General features: G+C 45.1%; 1 protein-coding gene across 1 annotated transcript in view; it reads right to left on the bottom strand.

The window, feature by feature from the left end:
• The window catches only part of ARHGAP6 (Rho GTPase activating protein 6), a 449,480-nt gene that overhangs the window by 232,484 nt on the left and 208,520 nt on the right, over window positions 1-8,476 (bottom strand). The window lies entirely within an intron of this gene.

Raw genomic sequence — 8,476 nt, forward strand, 5'->3', positions numbered from 1 at the left:
GGGGGGGGGGGGGGGGGGGGGGGGGGGGGGGGGGGGGGGGGCAAGTAATGCTGCCCGGGGGAACTGCGGACTGGAGGAAGGCTGGGCTGGACGCTGGCCTGACCGCGCCTATTTGGGTAAACTGAGTCCCGGAGGGTTTGCAGGACCCGGGCACGTCCGGGGAACTCCGCTGGAAGCAGGAGTCCTGAAGAATCTTCTGGAAGGCCAGGACTGGTGTCGGTGCCAGGCTGAACCTTAGTTGGGGGTGAGGGCAATGCCCGGAGCGCCGCTATGTCTTAGTTCTTAGGTGCAATTCGGAAAAGGACGCAGCGAGAATTCGGAAACAGAAGAAACGCACACTCTTGGCAAATGCTGCCAGATGGACCAAGTAATTTTTAGCACGCATTGGAGGTTCACAACACCACCGAAAACTGGCCTCTGCTCTACAATTCCTCGTGGAAGCGTGCACTTTAGAACACCCTGGATGAGGGCGCTGAGGGCCCTCCCCAGGGGCCTGGCACTCTGGGACTCCTGTGCGGCTTCCCACAAGGGAAGTCCAGACAGAGGCAGGGGCTGGGGCCGAGTGGAAACTCCAGACCCAGTGAAATCAATCAACCCAAGCCCAAGAGGGCTAGAAATCCAGTGGAGGGTGGGTTCGTGGGCGGCTTGTCTCAGTTCTTCAGGGTCCCACCGTACTGGACTTGCTGAGTGGCCCTTCCCCTGCTCTGTGTAGGCAGAAGGGGTGGGGAGAAGGGAAACGAGATGTGTCCCCCATGTTGGAGCCCTTACAATTTAGTTGGATGGACTACCCAACTAACACGACATTACTATATAATATTTTGAAAACAACTGGCAACAGAATTGTCAAGATGGACAGTGAAAAAAACTGGGAGGGTAAAGCCAGGGGTACTGGTATCCCGAGGAATCTACTGCTAGACAATCCCTTGACAGTTCATCTTTCTGGAAAACTCTAAGATTATGTCTACTAAAGCTGATTATACGCCTGCCCTCTGATCCAGGAGCTGCACTCCTAGATACATAGAAAAATGGGTGCCCGTGGCCTCCTCACGTACATGCTGCGTGATGAGCCATCGGTGGTCTATCCATACAAGGGTATTACTCAGCAGCGAAAGGAAAGTAATACCGATGCGTAGAATGATGTGGATTCTTCTCACAAACGTTGAGAGAGAGAGAGAGAAATCACACACAAAATAGGACACAAGGTATGATTCTACCTATTTGTTGCAGAATTGAGATTCAAATGTTGAATTGAAATAGGCAAGTGTGACCTATGGTGATAGAAGCCAGAACAGCGATTACCAAGATAGGGAGCTGCAATTGACTGGAAAGGGGGTACAAGGGAACCTTTGGGGACACTGGAAATGTTCTGTATCTTGATGTGTATGACAGTGACCCAAGTGCACCCACATGTAAAAATTCAATTGAGCAGCACAGTTCAGACTTGTGTAATGTATACCCTTCACTATGTATATTTTATCCTGCAATAACAGAAAAATGTCCCCTGCCTGAAACAGGAACATGTCGCCAGGGTGCTGCCAGTCTTAAGAGGTCAATTTCACCATTCACCCCAGCCCCCCACCCCCAGCATGCCCTGCCCAGATCTCCTTTCCCTCTGAGAGGTGGGAGCACAGAGCCCATTCACCTTGGAGGCCCTCCCTGCTCCCTGACACATCCAGGCAGAGCTGGACAAATGACATGCTAAAGTCCCCTCTTCGCTTTCACTCTGCTCTGGTGCTGAAAGCACCCTTTAGAGCTATGTCATCAAAGACCCTTAGAAGAAGGCAAAGAATTAGCATAAGCTTCACCATACGGCATCTTTCAGAGAATGCACCCAGGACCAATTCAGGGACCTTTGCTTCACCGTGGTCTATGTAGAAAGATGAACTCACCAGCTTTGGGATCTCTTTCTCTGTCATACCTGCCATTAAACCTCCAGAGCTACAAATCCCTTTCCCTACAGAAACTGTTTCATTATATATATAAGGAAACACACACACACACACACACACACACACACACACACACACACACGGTGGGTCCCTGGATTTAAAAAAACCTTATTAACCATAGCCCTTTGATCATTACCCCTGAGCAAGCCGCCTCCGTGTTGAGTCACCTTACTCTGTTTGTGTGCCACCTTTGAAAAATGTATTGTCACTAAACAACATTATCCTAAGCCAGAAATAATCCATCATTCCCAAACTGTGTACTTACATTCTAGGAATGACGTTTGCCTGCAAAGAATATTTCTTGCTACATTGCCATTGCTAAGTCAGAGTTAAATTCTTAAGTGCAATAGGACTGTTTTCCTGTGTTTGAAAGGACTGGGGAGATAAGACAAAGCATTTTAAGAAACGAAATGATCGATTCATGCTGCAAGACTCTTGAATTCCCTTCAGTGTGAATCCTACACCTTTTCAATTCTCAGTCCACTCGTTCAAGACTCAAGAAGCGGGACGCCTGGGTGGCTCAGTCAGTTAAGCGTCCACCTCTTGACTTCGGCTCAGGTCATGATCTCACAGTTGGTGGGTTTGAGCCCCGCGTCAGGCTCTGCATTGATAGTGCGGAGCCTGCTTGGGTTTCTCTCTCTGCCCCTCCCCTGCTCGCTCTCTTTTTCTGTCTTTCTCTCAAAATAAATAAATAAACTTTTTAAAAACACATGCACCAAAAAAAAAAAAAAAAAAAAAAGACTCAAGAAGGGACTTAGGAGATTGGGCAGAACTCTGAAAGTTCTATTCAATCTGAAACCATTTGAATTCCACACATTATTTCTATCTGAGTATATTTCAAGGTATATTTTAAACACCGCTCTAATCAAAATGTCTTATTTGCACATCTCTACTCCTAATTATCCTTCCCATGTTGTTTATTTATTCACTCGGTCACTTAGATTCAATAAATATTTTTTTAATTTTTTTTATTATGTTTCTTTATTTTTGAGAGGCAGAGAGTGACAGAGCACGAGTGGGGGAGGGGCAGAGAGAGGGGGAGACACGGAATCTGAAGCAGGCTCCAGGCTCTGAGCTGTCAGCACAGAGCCCGATGTGGGGCTTGAACTCACGAACTGTGAGAGCATGACCTGAGCCAAAGTCGGATGCTTAACCGACTGAACCACCCAGGTGCCCCATTCAATAAATATTTTTAAGCACATACAATTTGCAGGTATTGTTCTAGGTCATTTAAACTATATATTAACATGGCAGGTGGCTTTGAAATTCAAGTTTTGCCTGTTGGGTGACAGAGGGAGCTGTAAGGGAGAACGTGAAATCTCCCCCAGAGAAGGCTGAAGTTCATCCCATTCCCTCATTAGATTAAGAACCTGCTTGGCTAATGTTCTCTTTTGATTAGTCACTCTTTCAAAAAATAATAAATTTCTCTGATGTTTATCATTTCCCCCAGAGAGGACGCAAAAATAATCTCTAGGAGTTCCTCTAACAGCATCATTTTGAAGAAAAAATGTGTCACGCTCACAGTGGAATTTCCTCATCTTCCTGCCCCCAAATGTTACAGCATTTCCAGGACTGAAGGCTGCCCTTGCCACCAGGACCCTGAAATACAAATCCTTGTTTGCATTTACTCTGCCTGCCTATAAGCTGAGTCGACATTTTCCACATTTAGTGCCAGCCCAAGGGTGATTGCTTTTTCAGGAAAACTTTACCGTGAATTGACCACGGAAGCAAATGCAACCTCAGAGTTTAGGAGGAGCTGAGGGCACATCTGAGCACTAAAACCTATTTAGGATAGGACGACAAGGCCCAGCCAGGAGGCCTAGCCCTGCCACAGAGTAGCTCTGAGATCCTTTTGGGTGGGGGCCTCTTCCCTACAACCCAATGCCTACACTCTTTCATTCTATCGTCCTGTCAATCCACCTGCTAGAATATTTTTCAAATTGTAAAATAAACAATTGATAATATATAATGTGCAGCTTAATGAATTATTGCAAAACATATGCCCGTCATAACCATCACTGAGGTCAACACATAGAGACTGCGGGTGTCCCAGAGAGCCCCATGTCCCGCGGCGACATTGTAACACCTTCCCCGGATCCCAGCGACAGACGCTGCCCTATATTTTATGGACTTTACTTCTCAGCTTCCCTTTTATAGCAGGGTTTCTCAACCCTAACACTGTTGGCATTTGGGGACCAATAATTCCCCACCCCCCACCAGCTTTATTGAGCTACAACTGACCTATGACATTGTGTAAGTTTAAAGTGTACCATGAGATAATTTGATACGCATATATATATTGTGAAATAATTACCGCAATGAGGCAGGTCCCTACTTCCATCACCTCACATAGTCACCATATTTTGTGCATGTGGTGAGAACATTTTAAGATCTATCTCTTAGGAACTTTCCAGTATACAATATAGTACACCAGATGCCCAGAACTTATTCATCTTATAACTGGAAGTTTGTACCACCCCAGGCAAGCACCATTCCACTCTGTTTCTATGAATTTGGGGGGTTTTCTTTCTTAGATTCCACATATAAGTGAGATCATATAGTATTTGTCTTTCTTGACTTATTTCAGTTAACATAACGCCCTCAAGGTCCAAGGTCCATCCATGTTGTCGCCAGTGGTAGGATTCCCTTTTGTTGTGGCTGACATGTGTGGCTGAAATGTGTGTCAAATAGAGGGAGAAAGCGACAGATGGCGGGGGGGGGAGAGGGAGAGGTGTCACATTTTCTTTATTCATTTATCTGTAGATAGACACTTAGGGTGCTTTCACGTCTTGGCTGTTGTAAATAATGCTACAATGAACACAGGAGGGCAGATATCTCTTTAAGATTCTAATTCCAATCTTTTGGGACATACACCCAAAAGTGGGATTGTTGGATCATACAGTAGTTCTATTTCTAATTTTTAATTTGGTAAGGAACCTCTATACCATTTTCCATAATGGCTGCCCCAATTTACAGTCCCACCAACAGTGCACTAGGGTTTCCTTTTTCCCACATCCCCACCAACACTTGTTACATCTTGTCTTTTCAATAAAAGCCATCCTGACAGGTGAGGTGATAGCTCATTGTGGTTTTGATTTGCATCTCCCTGACGATCAGTGATGTTGAGCACTTTTCATGCATCTGTTGGCCATTGTACGTCTCCTTTGGGAAAATGTCTATTCAGGTCCTTTGCCCATTTTTAAATCGGATGATTTGGTTTTTTGCTATTGAGTTATTTAGATATAGGCCCTTCATCAGATACATGCTTTACAGGTATTTTCTCCCACTCCTTTTGCCTTGTCATTTTGTTGATTGCTTCTTTTGCTGTGGAGAAGCTTTTTCGTTTGATGTAGCCCCACTTGTTTGCTTCTGCTTTTGTTTCTTGTAGTTTTGGCACCCTACTGACAATCCTTTACTGTGGAGGCCCCCAACTGTGACAACCAAAAATATCTCCAGACATTGACAAATACCCCCTGGGGTGGCAGCAAGATCCCCCCTGTTTTGAGAACCACTGCTTTTTAGGAAGTTGCACATCCATAAATATTAGACCTTGGCGTTACCTGTCTCCTTACTTTATATAAATGATTCCTGAGTATGTTTTATTACATGTGGCTTCTTTTAGTCAACATTATGTTTTTAAGGTTCTCCCATGTTGTTGTATGCAGCCCTGGTTCATTCATTTGCATTGCTGTCCAGTATTTCATCGTATGTGCTTAACACGATTTATCTTTTCAACTGAGATGGACATTTGTGTCCTTTCCAGTTTGGGACTACCAAAAACCATCCTGCTCGAACATCATTATACACATCTCCTCGTGCAAAGTACATGCATTTTTATCGGGTGCAAACCCAGAAACAAAACTGCTAGGTCATAGGTATGCATGTCTTTAACTTTACTGGACAATGCCCAATAATTTTCTGAACTGATTGTACCAATTAGAATCTTTGTTTACACTACAGTATAAATAGACTGAACATAGTTTATATAAAGACTGAACATAGTTTGGAGTTGTCTCTCTTCTAGGCTTTCTCAGGGGGCTACAAAGATAAAATTCAGGAAATCAAACTCAACGATCAAGAAGGAGAGATGGGGAAGAAGCTTGAGATCCTCTTTGTCCCAAATCACATGTCTCCTGTAAGTGAAGAACTTGCCAGCCCTGCTGGGGTCCTGGCATTTGAAATGCCATTGCTGACTCCAACCACAAGTACAGGTAGGAGCAAGGGTTACGTCACTTATGCCTTTGAGGGAAGACATTTTATTGTGCAGAAGTTCAGCATCCTGGGGGGAAATACCTCAGCAACCCAAACGTAAACCTAAATGCCACTTACGGAATCACCATTTTGTCCCATAGCCATAATTTCTCCCCTTCTTCTGAACTCTAACAATGATATGGAGACGAGAGGGATCCAAGGAAGAATAAAGTGTCCCATTCCTTTCTCCAGGTAAGTTAGAGAGAGACACTCCCCAGCCTGAAGACAGATCTGCTCCAAAGGCCAGTGAATGAGGAATTCCTGGGGGTGCCAAGAACGGTGTCTGGAGCTGTGGTGACATAGGACAGAGGGGAAAGAGAAGAATTCCCTGGCATCAGCTGGTACTATTGCCCTTAGCCTTGATTCCAACTACAAAGAGTATCAAGAAGTTATATATCAACCAGAACTGATGACATGATGATTTGTGAACGCAGGGGGGAAAGACAAGGGAGGGTAGTTGACAATAAACCGACCATGACAGTAGGTTCAGCTTGGCATCGCTGGCTTGTCCTTTTCTTGCCAGTTTTGATGTTTTCACCGAAGCACTGCTACTCAATGTCAGGGAGCCAGGGAGAGTGCCCTTCAAAAGTATCCACAGAGCCATGTTTCTAAAACAAATTTTCTATTCAAGGGTCATTAGGCAAAAAGAAGAGGTTGCAATCCCTCTAGTTATGACCTTCCCGAAAAACAGGTCGAGAGTCAGGACACTGCTTCTCGTTATACCCATAATCTAACATTAGTCTATTGCCTCTGCACAACTAATGATAACGTCCTTTCCTCTGCATGGTGTTGCGAGCGTGTGAAGCCTGCAGAATGCTCATGGCGACACCAGTGCTGCAGGTGCTAGAATTATTATTTGAGACAATAACAACTCCACTAATTATTGAACGTGCACATCACCGGTCCTTTGTTCAACTAGATGCTTTTCAAATAGCAAATCTGGTCCTCGGAATAATAGTGCCAGGAAAGTACGATCATCCCCATTTTATTCATGAGGGTAATTAATTTGCTTTGCACATCTTGTAAGTGGTGGAGTTGAGATGGAAAGTTGGGTCCATGTCTCTTTGCAGGCCATCCAGTCCATTTCCAAGTAGAGACTCTTTTTGATAAGTCAGACTCATCTATTAGATTTCTATGGTGCCTTCTCGTAAAACAGGGTCAGATACTACCAGTGCCCCATCCATATCTCCTGGGCTAGTAGTTCTCAGTGGGGACAGAGGGACACTTGGCAATGTCTGGAGACGTTTTTGGTTGTCACAAAATATGGGGGAGGGGATGGGTTGCACTTGTATCTAGTGGGTAGAAGCCAGGGATGTGCTAAACATCCCCCAAGGTGCAGGACAGCCGCCCCCGGCCCCCAACAGAGAACTACCCTGCCAAAAATGTCAAGAGTGCCAAGGCTGAGAAACCCTTCGTAGACGGAAGAAATTCGTCCTGTAATAATTCCCACTTAGAAGTGTATCCCACACCAACAACGAACTTTCTTTTAGTGGGGTGGGTTTTGCTTTCCTCGAGAAAACAAGGACAGCTATCCTCAGAGCAGAGGCATAGGGCCGAGCAATGGGACTTACACACAAGTGGGCCTCCCTCCACGCCAACACAGCACGCCAAAAGGCTGACAGGTAGGGTAAAAACTGGCCATTTGTGTGACCCAAACTGACAGCTCTAGAGTCCTTTGGAGCGCTTGACTAGTCACCCAACGACGCCACTGTTACAACCTCAACATCCCCTCGTTTCGGAGGCTCAGCAATATTACAAATGATGGCACGTGGCACTGCTCTGGTGCCTGCAGCTTTCAAACCAATTTCACCTGTAACAGTGTCCATCCCCATCCCTAATCTATTTTGTGGTTATGATTTTCATTTGTCATAGGGAACAGGGACACATAAGGCAAACATCAAGAATTTTTTGCCAGAAGTGCAATAAAATGAGAATGAAACGGTGTCCTTTGCTTGCCAAGTCACCTACCCTGTCTGTATCCCATTAATGCATCAAGTAGAGAGGATGGGCCAGAGAGTTCCAGATCTCCAAGAAATTCCTGGTACATGAAGGTTGAGCACCACTGGTCCAGCACGGACTTCATTGCCTTGCTGTGCAATGAGAGCCAACCAAAGAAAACTGTTCCAAGCTTCACTTCTTGATTTGTTTTCTTTGGTACCATGCTTTATAAAAGTGTTTTTCAACTGGGGGAAATTTTGTCCCTCGGGGAATATTTGGCAATGCCTATATATATCTCACACACACACACACACACACACACACACACACACACATAA

Source organism: Panthera uncia, chromosome X (genome assembly GCF_023721935.1).
Source record: "Panthera uncia isolate 11264 chromosome X, Puncia_PCG_1.0, whole genome shotgun sequence".
Classification (NCBI taxonomy): Eukaryota; Metazoa; Chordata; class Mammalia; order Carnivora; family Felidae; genus Panthera; species Panthera uncia.